Source organism: Scylla paramamosain, chromosome 1 (genome assembly GCF_035594125.1).
Source record: "Scylla paramamosain isolate STU-SP2022 chromosome 1, ASM3559412v1, whole genome shotgun sequence".
In the NCBI taxonomy this organism is placed as follows: domain Eukaryota; kingdom Metazoa; phylum Arthropoda; class Malacostraca; order Decapoda; family Portunidae; genus Scylla; species Scylla paramamosain.
The window spans coordinates 37,945,193-37,967,692 of record NC_087151.1 but is presented as its reverse complement, the minus strand read 5'-3'; the positions used below and the strand labels follow the sequence as shown (position 1 = coordinate 37,967,692).

Here is a 22,500-nt window from a genome sequence, read left to right as displayed (position 1 = left end):
CATTAATTTATACTAATACAGTTTTTCTTAGTTATTGATATGTCTCTATGTCTGTAAACGGATAGGAAAAAATGGAGTGCTTTTTAGAACATAAGGACATACGAAATCAAGGGAAGCTGCATCTGACAGCCATCAGGCCTACACGTGTCATTTCCTATACAAAACAAATCGACCTATACCGCCCATCACCCTCATCCATAAATTTCTAGTATTTGAAAGTTCCTTATCCATTCGGCACTAACAGCCCCATGAATGAGTCTATTCCATTCATCCGTTCTATCCGAGATCCAATTTTTTTTTTCTAGCTTCCAGTTATTTTCTTTACGTGGCTCATCTACTAACCCAACCTAACCTACTCGTCACGTTGCTCGATAATTTCCCATTGTTAGAATGCCTCGTGCACAAAACAAGCGGCAACGTACACGTAAAACACCTAGACACTTTCATCTTGTTGACATTGTGCCAGCTATTGTGAAAAGATTGCTTCATGAAAATATTGGACGGAGAAATTGCGCGTTGTCATTACTGCAATCCGAAGCCCAGTTTATTTTACACATTTATACAATTTTGTGTGTGTGTGTGTGTGTGTGTGTGTGTGTGTGTGTGTGTGTGTGTGTGTGTGTGTGTGTGTGTGTGTGTGTGTGTGTGTGTGTGTGTGTGTGTGTGTCTGCTGCAAAAATGGTATCATGGTTAGACATAAGTAAGGCAGAGTACAGTTGCAAGCTTGTCGAAGCGGATGAACTTTGCCCGTGGGTGCAAGTGTTCTACAAAGATTAGAAATGTGTATTCAAACTTTTCGTGACCTTGTGTCCTGCAGTACAGCCGAAGTACGTAATACTTGGCTCTCTCTTTGTCTCGCTTTGAATGCATTAATTTAGAAGGAAATTCTTCACTATTTTTTTTTTTTTCATATACATGGATACGCCCGACCATACGTGTGTGTGTGTGTGTGTGCGTGTGCGTGTGCGTTCGTGCGTGCGTGCGTGTGTGTGTGTGTGTGTGTGTGTGTGTGTGTGTGTGCGTGTGCGTCCGTGCGTGCGTGTGTGTGTGTGTGTGTGTCGGGTTTTGTTTGTTTACTTATTTATTCGTGGAGATAATGACAGCTTGTTAGATAAATATATACAGACAAATAGATGGGTGCATATTTACCATCTGCGTCGATATTTTTACTAATTTATAATCTGTGCAATATTTCTACAACAATCATCTGAGATTATCCAGTGTTCTTGGCACACGTTATTGCTTCTAGCACAATGTTTAAATTGACTGTATCATCATTATTGCTGTACACGTTCTTTCATCTGCAACGTGTGGTGAAGAGTATTAATATAACATGCATACTGTTAAGTAGCACGGAATGGAGAATGGCAATTTAAATTCTTAGAGCAATTATTATCTTATTTATTTATTTATTTTACCAGTGATTATCTTTTGCATCTGTGTACTTCAACACATGCCAACGCTAGCCCCAATACACGCACACAACACATTTAGACTAAAGTCACTAAGCGAGGAAGCAACTATACTACAGGCATCCTATAACAACAGCCGGAATACTGAATTCCCAACTTCTTAGGATTTAAATTTATTTTTCTTTCCCAGAGGAACGTCAATGTCAATAGATGTTTTATTGTTTAAAAGCTGCTCATGACGACGTATTTTTACGCTTAACATTAAGTCTTTCTACGTAATGCTGTATAACCTGTATAATAAGCAAAATTAACATGAATAGTTATTAAGTGACAAATTATTTTTAAGTCAGAAAAGTCACAATAAATACGCACTACATTACATTACACACACATTTTCATGCACGACTGTTTGCAAACACAAAGGAATGAACGCAATTTAAATAGCATTGCAACATGAAAATGCTCAGGGCTGGTATGTATTACAAAGAGAGAAAAATACTGACGCAACATTGCACTTTACCTTCATTACCATGGACTGACCTCTCAGTATACTAGGTCACGCGACCAGTGGTTAGGGCACCGGTCACGGGGTTGGCCAGCAAACATAACGTCCCTGGATTTAAGAGCAAAATAAAAATAAATAAATAAATAAATAAATAAAATAAAATAAAATAAATATATAAATAAATAAATCTTGAACATCTGTCATCGTTGTTTTGATCAGTTTATATGAGTCTGGTTACCTCAGATGTCACTAAAATCTTCTTGAATCCTTTTCTCATAATATTGTTTTGGTTTCTCAACGCAATGACGATGCACGCGGTATTTGTGATCCTTATTTTTTAACAACCGTCCCAAAAGGTGTCAAAGAGCGCGACATCTTCCGCTAAATGACAAACACATGGATATGACAGGAGGTGGCAGACTAATCTCAAACAGACAATATGAGTACAGTGTGATAAAATTTAACAGAAAGCTAAATATGGAAAATCGATGTTAATTTATGAAGAACAATAGAAAGGATATTCTATAATTTCACTATATCTAATACTATTATCAACATTAATAATTCAAACACAGATGAAAGAAGATTAAAAAATACTACAGGCAACCAGAAAATAATCACACCACTAACACCACCACCACCACCACCACCACCATCTACAGCTTGTAAGGGAGCAAAACAACAAAAGGATTATCAACGATTAAGGAACGCCATGGCAAGCTGGAATCCAAAATAACCTAGAAAAGAACGAGGATAATGAATCGTGTCAAGAAAACGGAAAATGATTTTACTAAAGGAGATGAGGTGCAGTCCATCAGAAGCAATACTAAGGAGGAGGAGGGGGAACTAAACAGGGATGAACTCAAAGCCATGAAGGAGGAAAAAGGAAATGGCGATATGGCAGATGAGAAATTAGATAAAGATGAAGATATAACTGAAAATGAGGAGACAGAATAAGTGACACGGGGACATAAATGATGACAGGGAGAAGGAAGAAAAGGAAGATATTGTCGAAAATGAAAACGAAAGCATGACCAACATAAATGAAGGGGAAGAAGAACAATTTTCAGTAACAAAAAGTTCATGTATGCAGGAAACGCACGTACGTATTTATGACAGTGCTAAGAATGAGGGAGATGGGAAGGGGAGCGTGCACTGTAAAAGGAATGAGGTGGAGAGGAATGAACATAGGAAACACAGGAAAGAAGGTATGGATACCATCGAGGGGGACGTGACGGAACATGGGAGGCAGATGATAAGGGAAAGAGGAACCTCCACATCCTTCAGTCTTTCACTGGTGTGGTCTTCCTTCGGTAACATTCTGAGCACCGTAGAAAAGAAAAAAAAAATGTTTGCATGGACACAGGAAAAAAAAGAAATAGCAGGTCAGGAGATTAATTTTTCTCTCTCTCAGGCTACAAAACAAATGATTTCATATGGTCCTCTTTCGTCAACGTTCTGAACACTGTAGAAAAAAAATTGTTAGCATGGAGAAACAGGAAGAAATAGCAGGTCAGGAGATAAACTTTCTCAATTCTAGATAGCAAAACTATTTATTCAATATGGTTGTTCTGTGTTCATATTCAGAGCACTGTAGAAAATAATTACTTGCACAGACACAGAAAAAGGAAAAGAATAAAAGGTTAACCTTGTCCTTCTAGGCTGCAAAACTAAAGATTTGGTCATCTTCTGTTAACATTCAGAATACTATAGCACTGGAAGGACACAAAAAGAGAGAATAAGAGGATAATTTTCTCTTTTGTACGCTGCAAAACTAATGATTTTACTGGTATAATCCTCCTCTGTTAACATAGACTCTTTAGCATAGACACGCAGAAAGGAGAGAGAGAGAGAGAGAGAGAGAGAGAGAGAGAGAGAGAGAGAGAGAGAGAGAGAGAGAGAGAGAGAGAGAGAGAGAGAGAGAGAGAGAGAGAGAGAGAGAGAGAGAGAGAGAGAGAGAGAGAGAAACTTTGTCTCTTTTACGCTACAAAACTAATTATGAGACTGCAGAACGAAAAGTAGCGTCTAAAAATTAATTATGGGCTATAGTAGAAAAAAAAATGTCTAGCAGTGAAATGGTTAGATCTCAACTCCGTGATATTTATAAAACGGCAAGGCAATGCAATGCACAAAACATCTTCGGGTAGCCACCGCCCTCCAGGATACAGTGCCACCTGAATGTGGCAAGCCCGTAATTTTGAACTGTATACCTATCAATTACCAGCCAGTCTTCCTTACATGCGAAATAAGAAAAATAATGTTATGGAAGCCTTTGTCAGCTTTACGTATACGCTTTTTTATGTACCGTCTGTGTGTGTGTTGTGTGTGTGTGTGTAAAGACTCATGATTTATGCTAATGTCCTTAACTTCCCCGGGCAACTCTTTAACTAATGTAACAGCCTGGACGTAAGTTAAGAGCAGAGCGGCCACGTCAACACTGTGCTGTGCAGGAACAAACTAGTTTTTCTCCCAATTGTCGGTGTCATGACGCGTCGAGCCCAGCCAGCGCTACCAGCCACCCGTGATCAATTATTACACACTGCTGAACAGTATAAATAATAACAGAACACTGCAATAGACGTGGCTAATAAAAAGTAATTCCAATATACTCTCGTGTTCAATCGTGAGGCCAATACAAAAATTATATGACCATCAGAAGCTTATCACGACCGTCCATGTGTAGCTTGATGAATAAACCAGAGGAATCTACCACCACCAATATAAATTGACCACTCTGTTTGAGAAAATTCCTTCCTACCTCTTTTTTTTTTTTTTCTCTCATCTGCACCACAAACAGGTTTCAAACATGAGCCACACTCCTTAAGAATTCAGCCATTTCCACATTCTGTGTTAACTTTTGTCTTTATATATACGCACATCACTTACGTAGCAAGCAGCTCCAATACATCATACACAAGTTTGCCTCAAGTTCGGTGTTTATCTTTGCATCCTAAGCCTATCCTCAAAATTTTTACTCCGCCCGTGATACCCGTTATGAACCTAACAATAACGGCTGTCCAGACTACACGATGCCAACCTTATATTGTAACTGAGCGGTAATAAATAGTGATAATCTTGCATTACTATATTAAAAAATTGCTCATCAATGTCTTAAGTTATTCCTAAACTTTTTTTGCTCTTCTCACAGCCTTGCATGGATATATTCACTCCTTCCTCCTATCTTGCATTGAACATATGACTGAACGAGTCCTTGTCAATATTCTGAATCTTCACTTATTTAATATTAATTTTCCTATCCTGTCTTGAAATAGACAGTGAGAGTCAAGGTCAATATACTGAACCTTTACTTTATCAGTTTTAAAATCTCACCAATTATTGTACTTGTGAGACATCTTCAATTATAATTTTCACTTTAATAACCTGTCATGCAAGGCCTTCCTTCCCGATGCCTAAGGTTCTTGCCGCAAACATCAGCCATACTATCGCTTCACACAACGACGGCGAGTGTGTTTCCTAAGAAGTCGTCGTCCTTACTGCCACCTCAATGCACACTACACTTTACACATTTGCGAAGTTACGTTCTATGGTTTATAATGTGTCGTGTAATTTGTAGACCAAGCCTTTCTTCTCTGCACAATAGCGTGAAAACTAAAATGCAGACCGCAGGTGTATATATTATTGTATTCAACCTCAAGGCCAGAGAGAGAGAGAGAGAGAGAGAGAGAGAGAGAGAGAGAGAGAGAGAGAGATTCTTTTCTATCGTTTTTTCTTTGTTTCTTTTCTCCTTTTCTTCTTTTGCCTTTGAAGACTAATGACCTTCTACAGACTCACACTGCGGCAAGCCTCCATTCCCCTCACCGCCTTCAGGGAGTGGGGACCTCCTTCCGCCAGCTTCACTTATAATTGTTTAAATTCCCTACTGGACCACTTGTCTCTCTTCATTCTCCACTGATTACCCCAAATAACAAAGATTGACCATGAGCCGCGTTATTAATTCATTTGTAAAACAAGTTTTCGTCGTTCTTTCATCGTCGTATGCATGCATGCATGCATACATACATATCTCCAATCTACGTTTTCCCTTGGTTTCACTTCTCTTTCCTTCATCTTTTCTAAATACTCGCTAAGTTCATGTGTTACTAACTAGAGGACGGTGAATAAGTGTCCAATTGGCCGAATTAAAAAAACTTACTAGATTCACAAAGAAGCAAAAGGAACGAATTTTTCATCAAAAAGCTTGTAACGAATATCTGTAACCCTACTACTACTACTATTACTACTACTTGTAATATCATGAACTGTAAAGTATCGTATTTGTGAATAACCTTAGGGACAATTGATGTTAATGGGTCGTTGGTGGTGGTTATTAGGGTTGTCACGTAGGCAGGAGTGACGTCAGCGACAGGGGAGGCAGCGAATGACCGCAAAGTGGTCCGCCTGGAGACGAGAACACGTCAGACACCTCGCCACCACCACACCTGCCACCTGTTAGCTGCCCCGCTGTATTGTCACCCGTGTATTCCTTCTCTACGTATCTTGTTAAGTAGCTGTGTTGTGACCCGTGTATTCCTTCTCTACTTATCTTGTTAAGTAAAGAGAAAAAACAAGATTTGTTTCCCTGCTGCCTCACTACTACTACTGCTACTACTACTACTACTACTACTACTACTACTACTACCACTACTACAACTGCTACCACTACTTCCCAACAATCTTTGGATCGCAATACATATACCGATATGGAATGGTTATTTTCATTCGCTAAACAAAAGTAATACTAAAATCAATAAATATGTGAACAAATCTCCGTCAAAAATTAGCAGCCAAATGTTCAGGAGACAGAAGCGGACAGAGCGAAGCAAGGCTCTGTTGTGGGGTGGGAGTTCACACACCTTGCATGTCTTTCTTGCCCCATAAATTACCGAAGAGCGCTGTTTCCGTCATTTGTCAAGGTCTTTTGGACAGCACCGTACCATCTAATTGTTTATTATTTTAACGTTATTTAATCATTCAACTTTAATTACACGAACACTATGTCGAAAAGGGCAAAGAATTATGTACTTCGCCAATTACGTGCAGTACAAAGTGTGGTGTGGTGGTAACTGAAATGAAGCAGCGAGTGTTGGTGTGCGCGTTATAAGAGTGAGGCAATGGAGGGACGCGTGTTCTATATCATCCCATGACTGACGCGGATATTCTGCTGGTCTGTTACGGGAAAATTATTCCATCCGAATGAGAGGAGCAACGCTGCGCAGCGGAGAATGATGACAGCTAACATACTATTTTCAGAAACGTCACCGACCGATCGCGTAATTTGCATTAAAAAAAAGTGACTTTTTCCTCTGCCATTCCAGATTACCAACTCGTACAAGAGGTCAGTGACTTCCAAACGTGTGTTTTTCATGAGGAAATATCCAATTACCTTTTTTCTAACTAGTCTTAAAACAATGGACGCTGTATATTAGGCATTACTTCTTCCTACTCACTATTCCTGAAGCGGTGCTTGACACGTGGGTGTGAAGCCACGATGTGAAGTGAAGCTGTGTGTGTGTGTGTGTGTGTGTGTTGTACTCTACATGCATGTAATCCTCCTAGTTAAAAAAAATATATATATATACATTTTTTTTTTACGTTTTATTCTTTCCTGTACCTATTTTTTGGGGTCTTTAACACCTCAACCCAAGTCAACATAATTTTTCAAGGTTCTCCCTCCATACAAACCATTAAATCTCTGTCAAACCTGCTCTCCCTCCCTCTCTCCCTCCCTTCCTCCCTCCGTCCCTCCCTTAACATCCAACACCAACATTCTGTCCCGCAAAAAAATATTGATGGTGATTGGATAAAAAAAAAAAAAAAAAGCCGGCAACGAAACGTGTCTTTCATGTGGATTTCAATTTGCGTTTTATCTACAATCAAAGCAGCGCTATTTGGATCGAATATATTGCAAAATCATTGTACTGGGCAATGATAAATAAAAAAGTGGGGAATAGTTTTTTTTTTTTTTTTTTTTTTTTTTTTTTTTTTTTTTTTTTTTTGTGTGTGTGTGTGTGTGTGTGTGTAATTCACCTCAGTTTTTAGGATCACATGTTGGATTCATGATTGCTAGATATACCTTCCCTATTTCCCTAACAATGTGTGTGTGTGTGTGTGTGTGTGTGTGTGTGTGTGTGTGTGTGTGTGTGTTAGGATTGCTCTCTATATATATCATCAGTGGACAATTATTACAAAATGCACTATTACGGAAAAGTTGAGGCGTTACGATGGATACCAAATGTTACCTCTTGCTTACTGAGATGACCCAAACTGCCAATCTTCCTTACTATATTTTTTTGTTTGTTCATTTCTATTCCTTAAACATAAGGAGAATAAATTATTATAGATGTTACCTAAAATATGTCAAATTTACGATGCCTTCTTATAGTTCTAAGTTACATTCTTTTTTTTTTTTTTTTACGCACAAGGTAACAAGACCAAAGAGCAAAAAGAAATTCAGGAAAAAAAGTCCCACTGGTTCTCTCTCCCAGAAAATAGTAAAGAAGAGCCAGTTCAGGTTTGGAGCCACCTTGAAACTCATCTCTCTTCATCATGGTCGCTCAGTCATGGAAAGACATTCGAGTGTACGTACCATTAGTGAAGTACACATAAAATTAATTTGTAATGCTTTTTATTGGTCAGGTAGTAGAAAAAAAAGAATAAATAGGGAAAGTAGGGAATGTATTGAGTTACATTATTTGTGCAGCTTAATGAGTAGCTGTCCGAATAAAAATAAATGTAGTAATGAACGCAATCAAATGGAATTCTAACACGAAAATATCCGCGAAGAGCGAATAAACTTGTCCTGCTATTTTGGAACAAGAAGAGAAAAAACCGCGTACTAAACTGGTTTATATGTACGCACATTTACACGCACGACTCTCGCTAAAACTCGACGTAATGAATGCAATTTCAATAGTACTCCGACGCAAAAACATTCGGAGGTGGCAAGCGTAACAATGAGCAGAAAATATTGGCACAACAATGCTCTTTGCCTTCATTACTTTGTTCTGGACTGGCAGTGTATGAGATCACGCGGCAATCGCTAATGTCACACTGTTTACTTAATTCGATTACTGGATGAAAAAAAAAAAATAAAATAAATAAATAAATAAAATAAAGAACGACATGGGTGCATCTACACTGGGTTAAATTGTGGTCTTCTTTCAGTTACTATATGAGATTGTAAGAGGAAGTCTTCAAGATGAATTAGCTACACACCCACCACACTAAAGGAAGAGTCTATAAGGTTGTGCGTATGTGTAAAGTAAGTAGAGTCCATAGCTCTTCAGATTTTACCTACATAAATCTGAAGGGCAGTGGGACTCCTCAATGAGACTTCTAGGAGGAACACATCAAAATCAATCAGCTACGCATCTACGACACTACTAAAAGAGCCTACCAACCCCCGTGACGAGGCCGCTGGGATCTACTCTGTCCACACACCGTCAAACTTTGTCCACAGTAAGTTGAAGGGCGGCAGGTGACCTCTTCTATTTACGTTACGATCTGAAAGCCCAAACCTGTACCGTCTACTTAAGGCCTAATGGACCTCCGGCCAGAAGACGACGAGACTGAGTGTGCAGTGGCCCAGAGAAAGTAAATGCGTCACCTCGGTTGGTCTAATGGCCTTTTTAGATCAGTTAATGATGAAGGACTCCACGAAGGAAAGCCTCACCCTCACCTTCAAGTAGAAGAAACCGATCTTACTGAGCTTCTCCAATCAATTACAGATGGTAAGAGATGAGAGTAATGAGATAAAAAAAAATTCTAGGATGAAAGTGCTGTCAATCTGCAAGAATGAGAGGATAACGGGAGAGGATAAATGAGTATGATTATAGAGTTATACGTAAATGTAGAGTTGGTTAAGTGCATAAGAATGTCAGAGAGAAGATAAGCGGGTAAAGAATAACTAAGTGACATCCATGAAGAATAGATGTTGTGTGGTAGGATAGAAATGAATGATGAAACATAGAAGTCGAACTTAACTCAGGAGAGAACAACGTGAAGGATTTGGTTAGTCAGCAAGTCTCTCTCTCTCTCTCTCTCTCTCTCTCTCTCTCTCTCTCTCTCTCTCTCTCTCTCTCTCTCTCTCTCTCTCTCTCTCTCTCTCTCCATCTTTATCGGGAAACGTTTAATTTTTTCTCTCTATTTTCTATTTATGTATCAAGGAGAGCGGCCAAGGGTAAAGATTGAGGAAAAACGGCCTGCACATAATGCCATCCCTAAAAAAGGGGAAATGATCGGAGAGAAAGGCCAATTTATTTATTTTATTTTTTTTCTGAGGTGTCTTCCATGTAAACAAAAGAAAACGTAGAAAGACCTTAAGAGACAGCGAGGAAGTGCGCCTGACGGAGCGCAACAGACATGAAGGATATGAACCAGTGTAGAAAAAAACCTGCCTCCTGTGAAATGTTAAGAAAGCGAAAACACTGCATCATGCACCAGAGAAAATACACGTTGTTTGGTGTGGACAGAAATAGAGAAAGACACGCGGTGAGTTGAAAAAAGAAATGGGAATGTCGTGGAAACAAAACCTAAAAGCGTTGCGTGTTGGAGAGAAAATGTAAACAGATCACAAAGAATAACTAGAATTGAAAGGATCAATTACTTGCACTGAAAACTGAGAATGTGTGATAACTGACCGGTAAAAAGAAAAAAAAAAAGTTTAGAGGGCAAGACGCAAAACGAGCAGGATTTGTTCGAATGGAAAACTCTTCTGAGTTAAATTAAAATATGTTCATTTTATGCAAGACAGAGCAGCAAACATTACACAGTAAAGCAAAAACAGACTAAAACAACGTCAGTATTCACCGACGAACAAAGAACAATGAAAGGTAAAAGAGAAAAGGGAGAACAATATGTGAAGAAAAGTGAAATACGAAAACTGTTCTAGATAGCGGATCATGACCACAAAATATGTTTTATGTTAGGCCACGAGGGGATGAAGGATGATAATACGAACTTAAAAATCTGTTTCCAGTACTTATATTCATGTTTAGAAATATGCATATATTTTAAGGAGTGCACAGCCCTATATATCTTATCTTTAATAATTGATGTACATAACCATATGTGAGTCTTTGTTTCATTCTTTTCCTTATCTTATATCATAGTTTTATCAAAGATTCGTCATTTCAGACAAAGCAAGTTTTTCTTCCATTCCTTTCCTCCTATTTTCATGTGCTGTTGTTTATGACAGAATCTGCAACATCGATAAATCCAACCAGCCGAGTTTTTAAAGACGATAAGTACACCTCCATTTCAAAAGTGTTTACAAACGTTCCCTTCCCTTTCGCGGAGACCTCCATTCTTGGAGACTTCAGTGTTCACCGCTAACTTTGGCTTTCCTCTTCCTTCACTGACCATCCTGTTAAACTAAAATTCAACTTTGCTATCCTCCATTACCTAGAGCAACTTGTTGGGGGGACCAGAGGAGGTATTTTGCTGATTTTCCTTGGAATGACTACTGCTTCCATGTCAGAGATTCGTTTCTGTTTGCCGAGCGCATAACAGAGGTGATAGTGACTGGCATGGAGGCGTACATTCCTCACTCTTTTTCTCGACCTAAACCTTCCAAACCGCGGTTTAACACAGCCTGTTCTCGTGCTATACGTAATGGAGAGGTGGCTCACAAAAGGTACTTGAGCCTTCCATCACCAGAATTTCATACACTTTATATTTCTGCCTGGAACTATGCCAAGTCTGTTCTCCAACTAGCCAAAAACTCCTTCATTAATAAAAAGTGACAAAATCTTTCAAAATCTAACTCCCTTCGTGACTTTTGGCATCTTGCCAAAAACATCTCCAATAACTTTGCTTCTTCTTCTTTCCTTCCTTTACTTCAACCAGATGGGATCACTGCTATCACATCTATCTGTAAAGTTGAACTCTTCACTCAAACCTTTGCTAAAAACTCTACCTTGGACGATTCAGGGCTTGTTCCTCCCTCTCCTCCAACCTCTGACTTCTTCATGATACCTATTAAAATTCTTCGCAGTGATGTGTTCCATGCCTCACTGGCTTAAACCCTCGGAAGGCTTATGGACCAGATGGGGTCCCTCCTACTGTTCTCCGAAACTTCGCCTCCGTGCTTGCACCTTGCCTAGTCATACTCTTTCAACTCTGTCAACTTCTGTCTTTCTTTCTGGTTGGAAGTTTACCTACATTCAGCCTGTTCCTAAAAAGGATGACCGCTCTAATCCCTCAAACTACTGTCCTATTGTTTTAATTTCCTGTCTATCTTAAGTTTTTAATCTATCCTCAACAGGAAGATTCTTAAACATTTAAAACTTCTGTCAAGGCCGCTCTACTGGTGATCTTCTGGCATTCCTTACTGAGTCTTGGTCATTCCCTTTAAGAAATTTTGGTGAAACTTTTTCTGTTGCTCAGACATATCAAAAGCTTTTGATAGAGCCTGGCACAAAGCTTTCATTTCCAAACTACCTTCCTACGGCTTCTATCCTTCTCTTTGTTACTTCATCTCAAGTTTCTTTTCTGACCGTGCTATTGCTGCTGTGGTGGACTGTCAATGTTCTCCTAAATCTATTAACAGTGGTGTTCCTCAATGATCTGTCCTGTCACCCACTCTCTTCCTATTATTCATCAATGATCTTTTAAAGCAAAACTTCTTATCCTATCCACTTCTACGCTGATGATACTACCTTGCAATTTTCCAGGTCTTTTCACAGACGACCAACCCTTCAGGAAGTAAATAGTTCAAGCACGGAAGCCACAGAATGCTTGACTTCTGATTTCTCTAAAATTTCTGATTGGGGCAGAGCAAACTTGGTATTGATCAGTGCCTCAAGAACTCAATTCCTCCATCTATCAACTCGACACAAAGTTCCAGATAATAATCCTCTCTTCAATGTCGCTCAACTGTCCAACTCTTCTACAATGAACATCCACGGTCTGTCCTTTACTTATAATCTAAATGGGAAACCACATCTCATCTCTAGCTAAAACAGCTTCTATGAAGTTAGGTGTTCCGAATCGTCTCCGCTAGTTTTTTTTTTTTTTTTTTTCTTAAGCCCCCAGCTGCTAACTCTGTAAAGGGGCCTTATCCGTCCATGCATATGGTATGCTTCATATGTACTGGGGTGCTGGGGCTCATACTGCTCTTTTAGACAGGGTGGAATCAAACGGCTTTCATCTTATCAACTCTTCTCCTCTATCTGATTGTCTTCAACCTCTGTCAACGCCGGAATGTTGCATCTCTGGCTATCTTTTACCGCTATTTTCATGCTAACTATTCCTCTCATCTTGTTAACTGCATGCTTTCCTCCCTCCCGTGGCCTCTCTGCATAAGACTTTCTTTTTTCTCTCATCCCTTTTCTCTCCACCTCTACAATGCAAGAGTTAACAGTATTCTCAATCATTCATCTTTTTCTTTGATAAACTCTGAAACTCCTTGCCTTCTTCTGTAACTCCACCTTCCTGTGACTTGATCTCTTTCAAGAGGGAGTTTCAAGACACTTATCCTTCAAGTTTTGACGATTGCTTTTGACCTCACTGAGCACTTTTTTTCTTAAAATTTCGTTGCCTTTGGCTAGTGCCCCTCCCACAAAAAAAAAAAAAAACGCACTTAGTCACATGCAGTTTCTCTTCTGGATGTTGCCTGGCCACGGAATACAGAGAACACAGCCACGCACTGACATTTGCAAAACCAACCTGCCTTTACAGTGAGCGGTTAATAAAAATGTAGAGAAAAAAATAAACTTGTACGACCTAACAGTCTGAAAGCGAAAACAGTGCGTGATGCCGAGTGGTAACACGTACGTGAGTTATCAGAAAACGGGAGAAACTGATGCAATGAACAGGAAAATGAAATGTTCCGTGCGTGGGGAACAGGAAGGTTGAAACATCGAAAGGTTTATTTAATGCAAACCGAGAGATGCGAGAGTATTTTTTGTTATACCGAAGGAGAAAATGAAATCGTTAGTCTCTGAACTGGTGAAATGGCAACTATACAATCCATGTCGCAGTGGAATATGGAACTTGCATTGAATTGTTTCAGCTTAACACACCAATGCTAAGGAAAAGGCAAATAGGAAACTTGTTGAGAACGTAGAAAGAACTCTGCGAGGGAGGAAAAGAGGTTCATAGAAAATTATAGTAAGCTGACAGGAATAAAAAAAATATATTAGAGTATATAATACATTAGCCTCAGGAAGAGAAAAGACATGAACTGTCGTGTGTTGTTTTAAAAATGTCGGTGCACATTTACTCCTTTAATGAGTAACAATTGTAGTATTTCATTGAGACTCTCGTCCCATTCCACTAACTTTCTATATAAAGCTCTGCTTTATGAATAAAACTTCCTGACAACAATAAAATTTCAAATAACTGATAAAGAAAAGCTTTACGCCAACTGGACTTCTCATAATTATTCCGGAAATCAGTCTCTCGATAAATTCTGTCACATCTGGTTCGATTGGCTAACACAGTTTGATTAAATAATTAAATATATAAATTTCTACATGCTATGTGTTGTACTGTTAATTATGCAAACTCACATTTCTTGTTTCATAAATAAGGCGTCACCTGGACAAGTGCATCAGTATTTATCACGTAAGAATGGAGCTAAAAAAAAATAGTTACACGCACAAAAAAAAAAGCCGCGTATTAAACAGGATTATATATACATTTTCATGCACGATTGCGATTGGTGCAATTTCAATAACACTGCAACAGGAAAATATCCAGGGTTGGTGGATGTAATAAAAAATGTAGAAATATTTGCACAACAATGCACTTTGCCTTCATTACCTTGTACTGACCTGGTGGTGTATGATAAAAGATAGCGAGCAAATGACCAGGGAGAGAGCCGGAGAAAGGAAAATAAGTTCATAAGTTCTGGCGATACGAGTAATGAGCAGTAAGGGAGGAGTTCTGAAGCTAAAATGAATAAGGAATGCGGAAAAAGTAAGAGCGGGAGGAAAGTGGCATATGATAAAATATTGAATGTTTAATTATACGAAAGGAGTAGGGGAAGTGTGTGGCGTGAAAAGCAGTGGAGGACAAGAGGAGCAGATGATAATTAATGAATATTGAGAAAAAAAAAAAACTGATCACAGCAAAAGATGTGGAACAAATTACCAGAATAAAGTCAGCTTGTTAGTGACGAATAAATAAGGAACTTTGAAAGAGTAAACAAATAAATGGATGAGGATGATAGGTGGATATAGGTAGGCATGGACTGCCACGTGTAGACCTGATGGTTCCTCACAGCTTTCCGTACTTTTATTTATTTTTTTTCTATCATTTCAACCTTTTATTGACTGAAAACTGTGACTAAACCCAATTTCTTTCGTCGAATGATTTTCTGGTGTTAGCAGTGGATGCTTGGGTGGTGGCGCCTTTTCCTTCTTTCATCACTGGGAAGTAGTTGCCTTTGAAGAGAGAGAGAGAGAGAGAGAGAGAGAGAGAGAGAGAGAGAGAGAGAGAGAGAGAGAGAGAGAGAGAGAGAGAGGAAAGCAGGAGGGAAGTGTCACAGAGGCACCGCGTCTCTGTCTCTTCTTTGTACACATTTCAGGAAGGAAGCAACAGGAACTCATTGTTTCGTTACGATCCCTTGTTAAAACTCGTCTTCGTTGCTTTCACTGTTTATTTATGTTGGTCGATATTCACTTAAGAACATAACGTCCATTTGTCATCTTCTTTTATCCTGTGCTTGTGCGTTTCCATTACAACAAGCAATTCGTTTTCTTTTCTTCCTCGTCCATGGAAGTTTCCTGGTTCTCTCTTTAGCTGGCCGACCCTTTGTGTTTTCCATTCATATTTTTTGTTTTTTCCTCTATTTTCATCGAATGTTTTGCTATTTTCTCCCCTTTCTGTTCAGCGCAATGTCCCTTACGTTCTCATGTTTACTGAAACGTTTGCTGTTTTCCGCTTTTACTTCTTGGCCTTCCCCCCAACATTATCTTTCGTTCTTTTCACCATGGAAGTTTTTCTTTTGTTTTCGTGTGTCCGAAAACATTATGACTATTATTATTTTTGGAGTGAGAGACGCAGGGCAACCTTTATGATTTACACAAAGAGCCACAGAAGGGAAGGGGGGCAGATTGTATGGTTTATGTATAATCGTTAGCTTGTTTCATCGTTCCAGCCCACCAGCAGTTGAGATTTAAAGGAGTAAGTATTTACGATTTATATCTCATAATTTAACTGTTGAAGCCTCTGGTGGCGAGAACGCTAGACGATACCAAGGGAGTCGATGTAACATGACATTGTTCTGGCCATATCTAAGAACCTAACGAAATTTATATGAGTCTTTAAGGCGGAAATGGAAATAGGGAGAACGAATGAGCTACCCATTAACTCTTCCTGTTCTCAGTGACCGGTAAGTTTAGCAGTCAGATGGCAGGACTGTCTGTGAATCGCTTCCTTGATCCAAGATTTGACTAAGAGTTCAGGTTTCTTGGGTCTCCAGCTTCCTTGGCCCACACTCACATTGCGTCTCTCACTTTCCTTGAACACCACGAGCACCACAGGAACAGGGCAGTCTCGGGGTGCCGCGCTGTCTCCCTTCGGATACGGATGTAGTGCTTCACCTCTCGATTCCCCGCAACATGTAATTTCCGCCACGCCGGACGAGTTTTCACACACATTACGGCCACACGATGCCACCTGCTTCCTGGCCCAACTTTAGATGATTTACACTTCTCCGACACTGAATATTATTTATCAATGAAGTTACATAACGAACCCAAGCGAGATACAGAGGCCACAGGAATCCACGCGAGGACGCTAAATTACTCATGAGTCCGCACGGATCACTGAAATCCACACGAAATCACACAAGGGTACGAGAGGAAAGGCAAAGCTACGCAGGGTGACGAGAGACCCGCATAACGCGCTTAAAAATCATATAGAATAAAACATTTGAAACATATGAAGCACTTGAAACATTGTTATGGTCAGATTACAATGACGAAATTATGTTAACTACCTTGTATTACTCTGCAGACCAACACCTATATCACTTTGTAGGCAAGAAAACAATCGTTAGAATATACAAATAAATAATAGGAATGAATAAATAACACGAAGACACACCAAGGTAAAATCGAGGACATAGAGAACACTGCAGCGCCACCAGTTGACACCACTAAAGGGATTAAAACACGAGTGATAACACCACACACAAGGCCACAGTGGTATAAACGTTCCAGATCAGAAGGGATCTTTTGCATCCGTTTAGAGAGGGGCGGTTCAAGCCTCCATCGCGCAGTACTTACATCACGTGGCTCGTTGCGTCATAAGCCCGGCGAGCAATACTCCCGTGAAATGCCGCTCCGACTGTCAACTTGAAATGGATGCACTGATGCTGCCGCTGTCAAATGATACCTACTCTATTTTTACATTTTTTTCAATCCGCCATCCTTCAGTCTCATAATCCACTTTGCAATATTAACGGATAATGAAATATTTTTTAATAATTTTGTTAATGTTTCTATGTTTACACTTGCTCGTGTACGTACTGTATGTAAGTACGAGTATGTATGATGCACATATTTTTTTTCTCTCTCTCTCTCTCTCTCTCTCTCTCTCTCTCTCTCTCTCTCTCTCTCTCTCTCTCTCTCTCTCTCTCTCTCTCTCTCTCTCTAACTCCCACAAAGAGTAATGTTAAAGCTCGATAGATCACTCTTTATAAAATCTTCGTCCTGGATAATTTTAAAAAATCAATAAAATGGAAATAAATAAATAAATAATCAGAGGTTTGGCAGTATTTCCACTATTTTCGTATCTATTAGTGTAGTTGTACAGAAAATATGAAAGCAATCAGTTTCGCAGTACTTTTCTGTCTATTACTTTTGTCGTGATTATTTTTTGCATTCTTTAGTACTAGTAAAATCATATAATTCATTTACTCTTACTACATTTTACACTTTTCATTGAGCGTCACGGTCATTTATCTGCTTTCATTCCCATCACGTAATGGGTTTTTTTTTAATTAATTTATTCCACAATTTTATTTATCAAGATATTAAATTAATTAATAAGCATGTAATGGTATAAGTATTTTCTTTTTTTTTTTATGTAGGAGGGACATCGGCCAAGGGCAACAAAAATCTAATAAAAAAGAGTCCACTGAGATGCCGGTCCCGAATAGGATCTGAAGTGGTGGTCAAAAATTAAAGGATGTGTCTTGAAACCTCCCTCTTGAAGGAGTTCAAGTTATAGGAAGTGGAAATACAGAAGCAAGAAGGGAGTTCCAGAGTTTACTAGAGAAGGGGATGAATGACTGCGAATACTGGTTAACTCTTGCATTAGAGAGGTGGACAGAATAGGGATGAGAGAAAGAGTATTGTGCAGCGAGGCCGCTGGAGGAGGGGAGGCATGCAGTTAGCAAGATCAGAAGAGCAGTTAGCATGAAAATAGTGGTAGAAGATAGCAAGAGATACGACATTCCAGCGATGAGAAAGAGGTTGAAGACAGTCAATTAAAGGAAAGGAGTTGATGAGACAAAAAACTTTTGATTCTATCCTGTCTAAAAGAGCGATATAAGTGGAATCCTCCCCTCCCACATGTGAAGCATACTCCATAAATGGACGGAGTATAGACTTGTATAGAGTTAGTAACGGTGGGGGTGAGAAAAACTGGCAGAGATGTCTCAGAACATCTAATTTCATAGAAGCTGTTTTAACTAGAGATAAGATGTGAAATTTATAAGAAAAGGACAGACTGAAGATGTTCATTGTAGAAGAGGGGCCAGTTGAGTGTCATTGAAGAAGAGGGGATAGTTGTCTGGAAGGTTGTGTCGAGTTGATAGATGGAGGAATTAAGTTTTTGAGGCATTGAACAATACCAAGTTTGCTCTGTCCCAATCAGAAATTTTAGAGAAATCAGAAGTCAGGCATTCTGTAGTTTCCCTGCGTGAACTGTTTACTTTCTGAAGGGTTGGACGTCTGTGAAAAGACTTGGAAAAGTGTAAGGTGGTATCATCAGCGTAGGAGTTGATAAGGCAAGAAGTTTGGTTTAAAAGATTAATGATAAATAATAGGAAGAGAGTGGGTGACAGGACAGAACCGTGAGGAACACTACTGTTGATAGATTTAGGAGGAGAACAGTGACCGTCTACCACAGCAGCAATAGCACGGTCAGAAAAGAAACTTGAGATGAAGTTACAAAGAGAAGGATAGAAGCCGTAGGAAGGTAGTTTGGAAATTAAAGCTTTGTGCCACACTCTATCAAAAGCTCTTGATATGGCTAAGGCAACAGCAAAGGTTTCACCAAAATCTAAAAGAGGATGACCAAGACTCAGTAAGGAAAACCAGAAGATCACCAGTAGAGCGGCCTTGACGGAACCCATACTGTCGATCATTAAAAGATTGTGAAGTGATAAATGTTTAAGAATCTTCCTGTTGAGAATAGATTAAAAACTTTAGATAGGCAGGAAATTAAAGCAATAGGACGGTAGTGTGAGGGATTAGAGCTGTCACCCTTTTTAGGAACAGGCTGAATATAAGCAAACTTCCAGCAAGAAGGAAAGGTATATGTTGACAAAGTTGAAAGAGTTGACTAGTCAAGGTGCAAGCACGGAGGCGCAGTTTCGGAGAACAATAGGAGGGACCTCATCAGGTCCATAAGCCTTCCGAGGGTTTAAGCCAGCGAGGGCATGAAAAACATCATTGCGAAAAATTTTAATAGGTAGCATGAAGTTGTCAGAGGATGGAGGAGAGGGAGGAACAAGCCCTAAATCGTCCAAGGTAGAGTTTTTAGCAAAAGTTTGATTGAAGAGTTCAGCTTTACAGATAAATGTGATAGCAGTGGTACCATCTGGTTGAAATAAAGGAGGAAAAGAAGAAGCAAAGTTGGAGATGTTTTTGGCTAGATGCCAGAAGTCACTAAGGGAGTTAGATCTTGAAAGATTTTGACACTTTCTACTAATGAAGGAATTTTTAGCTAGTTGGAGAATAGACTTGGCATGGTTCCTGGCAGAAATATAAAGTGCATAAGATTCTGGTGATGGAAGGCTCAAGTACCTTTTGTGGGCCACCTCCCTATCATGTATAACACGAGAACAAGCTGTGTTAAACCGCGGTTTGGAAGGTTTAGGTCGAGAAAAAGAGTGAGGAATGTACGCCTCCTTGCCAGACACCATCACCTCTGTTATGCGCTCGGCACACAGAGACGGGTCTCTGTCACGGAAGCAGTACTCATTCCAAGGAAAATCAGCAAAATACCTCCTCAGGTTCTCCCAACAAGTAGAAGCAAAACGCTAGAGGCACCTCCACTTTGGGGGATCCAAGGAGGGATTAGAGCGATAGATTAGTCTCACAAAGGTATTTACTACTCACTATTAACCATCATTATTATTTTTCACCAGGTCTTAGCATGTATTATTGATCTTCTTTCACTGTGCTACTGTTATTTATTAGTATTGGTGTTAAGTTGTCGCAGTGGCGTCCACTATTCACGCTTCATACTCATTTGTCTCTCGCCACTCCCAATGCACATTAAGTTTTTTTATTTATTTATTTTTATTTTTTTATTTGTAGTATTCTGTCTTTCTTTACGTTGCCTTAATTCGTAGCATTTATTTTTTATTGATTTACCTATAGTTTATATACATTCAGTAGCGGCTCTAATCTTATTTTTTTTCTTCATCATTTTATTTAATTTGCAACCTATTCTATTTATAAGTATACATTAAGTTTCTAGTTTCTATGAATTTATTTACATTTTTATACCCTGTTTTTTTCCAGGCATTCCTTTAATTTAAGTAACTTCATATTCTGTGTCTTCCATTTAAAAATGCTCTTTTTTATCCACTTTATTTTTATTATTTTTACTTTACCTTAACTTTTTTTTTTTTTTACTACAAAGTCACCTACGTTAACTTGCCGTCACATTACCAGGCCTTCCTCTTTACTTATCTATGTATTCTCACTCAATGGACCATAATCCGCACCTCCACCACTTCCAAAGGTTTTAAGTTGAAGCCACACGGGTTTTTTTTAAGGGTGCTTTTACGGTTTTAGTGACAGATTGACAATATCTCTACATTATCAAAAGGCTAAACAATTTTTGAGAACCCGGCTTATCATCTCCGCGGCCTCTGAAACGGTCGTGGTAGGAAAGCAAGACGTTTCTGAAGCCACTACCTCATCGCCTCACCACCGCACCGCAGTCGCCACGAGTATGTTCTCGACTCGACAATGCCTGGTAATGCTCCCCTGATCCTCGTGCCTTTGTCCCTCGTCACGTCCCATACATCATTATCACCGCTTTCTCCTGCATTTTACCACAAACTTACTATTAATCTTGCTGTTTTTATTCCCGTACATCAGCGCCAACAAAGGGAAGGGTTACACGAACTTTTGCCATGGATTCGCAATGCTGTATGATTGTCCGTGTGTATAAGGTACAAGCTTTCTCTATTGGTCCTTGGTTTGCTGGGATAATGTAAGCTTATGGTAATTGCTAAACCACAGAGGGAAGGAAGAGTTACCGGATATTCCACATGTGCTGCGATATTGGTAAGGTGATGTGCTATTTTATGTTCTTCAGTATGCGTTATGTTATATTTTATAATGGGTGTCTCTCTGATAAATTAAATATTAGTTTGTCCTTTAGTCTTTATAAATATTGTTTCTGTAATGAATGAAAATTATGATGATCATAGAACGTGTTATGTTGGATTTATATTGGATGGCTCTTTGATGCACTAAACATCCGTTTGCCCTTTGGTCTATAGAATCAATGTCATGTAATGAATAAAACATTAATGATAATAGAACAAAGGAGCCAATATCCGTCCTACAAAGCTTGGATGCAGAGAGAGAGAGAGAGAGAAAGCAGGCAGGTAGCGGTACAAGAAGAAAATGGGATGCCATGAACCACTGAAGCTTTTCTCATTCCCATCGACACACTCGTCCAAGCACAACTACATAACAGGCTATTCATGTTGGTCCTGCGTGTGTTTACTAAAGTTTTACCTGCCAGAACCAAGTGAGCAGCACTCACAAAATAATGAAACACTATATAGTTAACTAGATTGATACACAGATAGAGATATATTATTTGTATTCACTACTTCTCCCATTCATGTTTCTGCCGGGTCCTAGTTGGCACCCACGACACGCTTACCAACCCTATCAAGACTACCGGGTTGTTAAGTGTGAAGCTTGTCGGACGCCACTTTAGCAATAGTTTTTATAGTGTGTGTACATCGTAAATATCTGTGCACTTTGAACACATAAAGCGACTGATGACACTGAAAAGCTTAATAGATGACAACACTGTACACTCCCCCTGATTCGACTCCCATCCCACCTCCGTAACACTGACTTTCTTACACGACTGCGCGAGCTACGCTCAAAACCAGACACAAGTAATGAGCTTATACATCCACAAGCAAACCTGTTGTGTTTGAAGAGTGACGGTAGCTCCTGAGGCAGAAGTATTGGGAGCACTGTAGAGAGAAACCTGATGTCGGGTCTAGCTGTCCGCCATCTTGAATCTTCTCTCCTAGCTCAGCTCTGCGTGAACTGCGAAGCCCAGACGAACGACTGAACCCGAAGCACAAAGAATGACTGAATCCATGGCTATCTTTGAGGATGCTATTAATGTAGTAGTAGT

At 39.4% G+C, this 22,500-nt stretch overlaps 1 long non-coding RNA gene across 2 annotated transcripts in view; it reads right to left on the bottom strand.

Moving 5' to 3' along the window:
* The window catches only part of LOC135104892 (uncharacterized), a 53,069-nt gene that overhangs the window by 30,493 nt on the left and 76 nt on the right, over nt 1–22,500 (bottom strand). The window contains exons 1-2 of one of the 2 annotated variants that reach the window (XR_010270608.1): nt 22,282–22,500; nt 1,933–2,025 (exon numbers count right to left, since the gene is read on the bottom strand). The exon at nt 22,282–22,500 is cut by the window's right edge and continues 76 nt beyond it. This is a non-coding gene — a long non-coding RNA (uncharacterized LOC135104892). The remainder of the gene's footprint in view (nt 1–1,932; nt 2,026–22,281) is intronic. The other variant, XR_010270592.1, reaches the window with a different exon arrangement.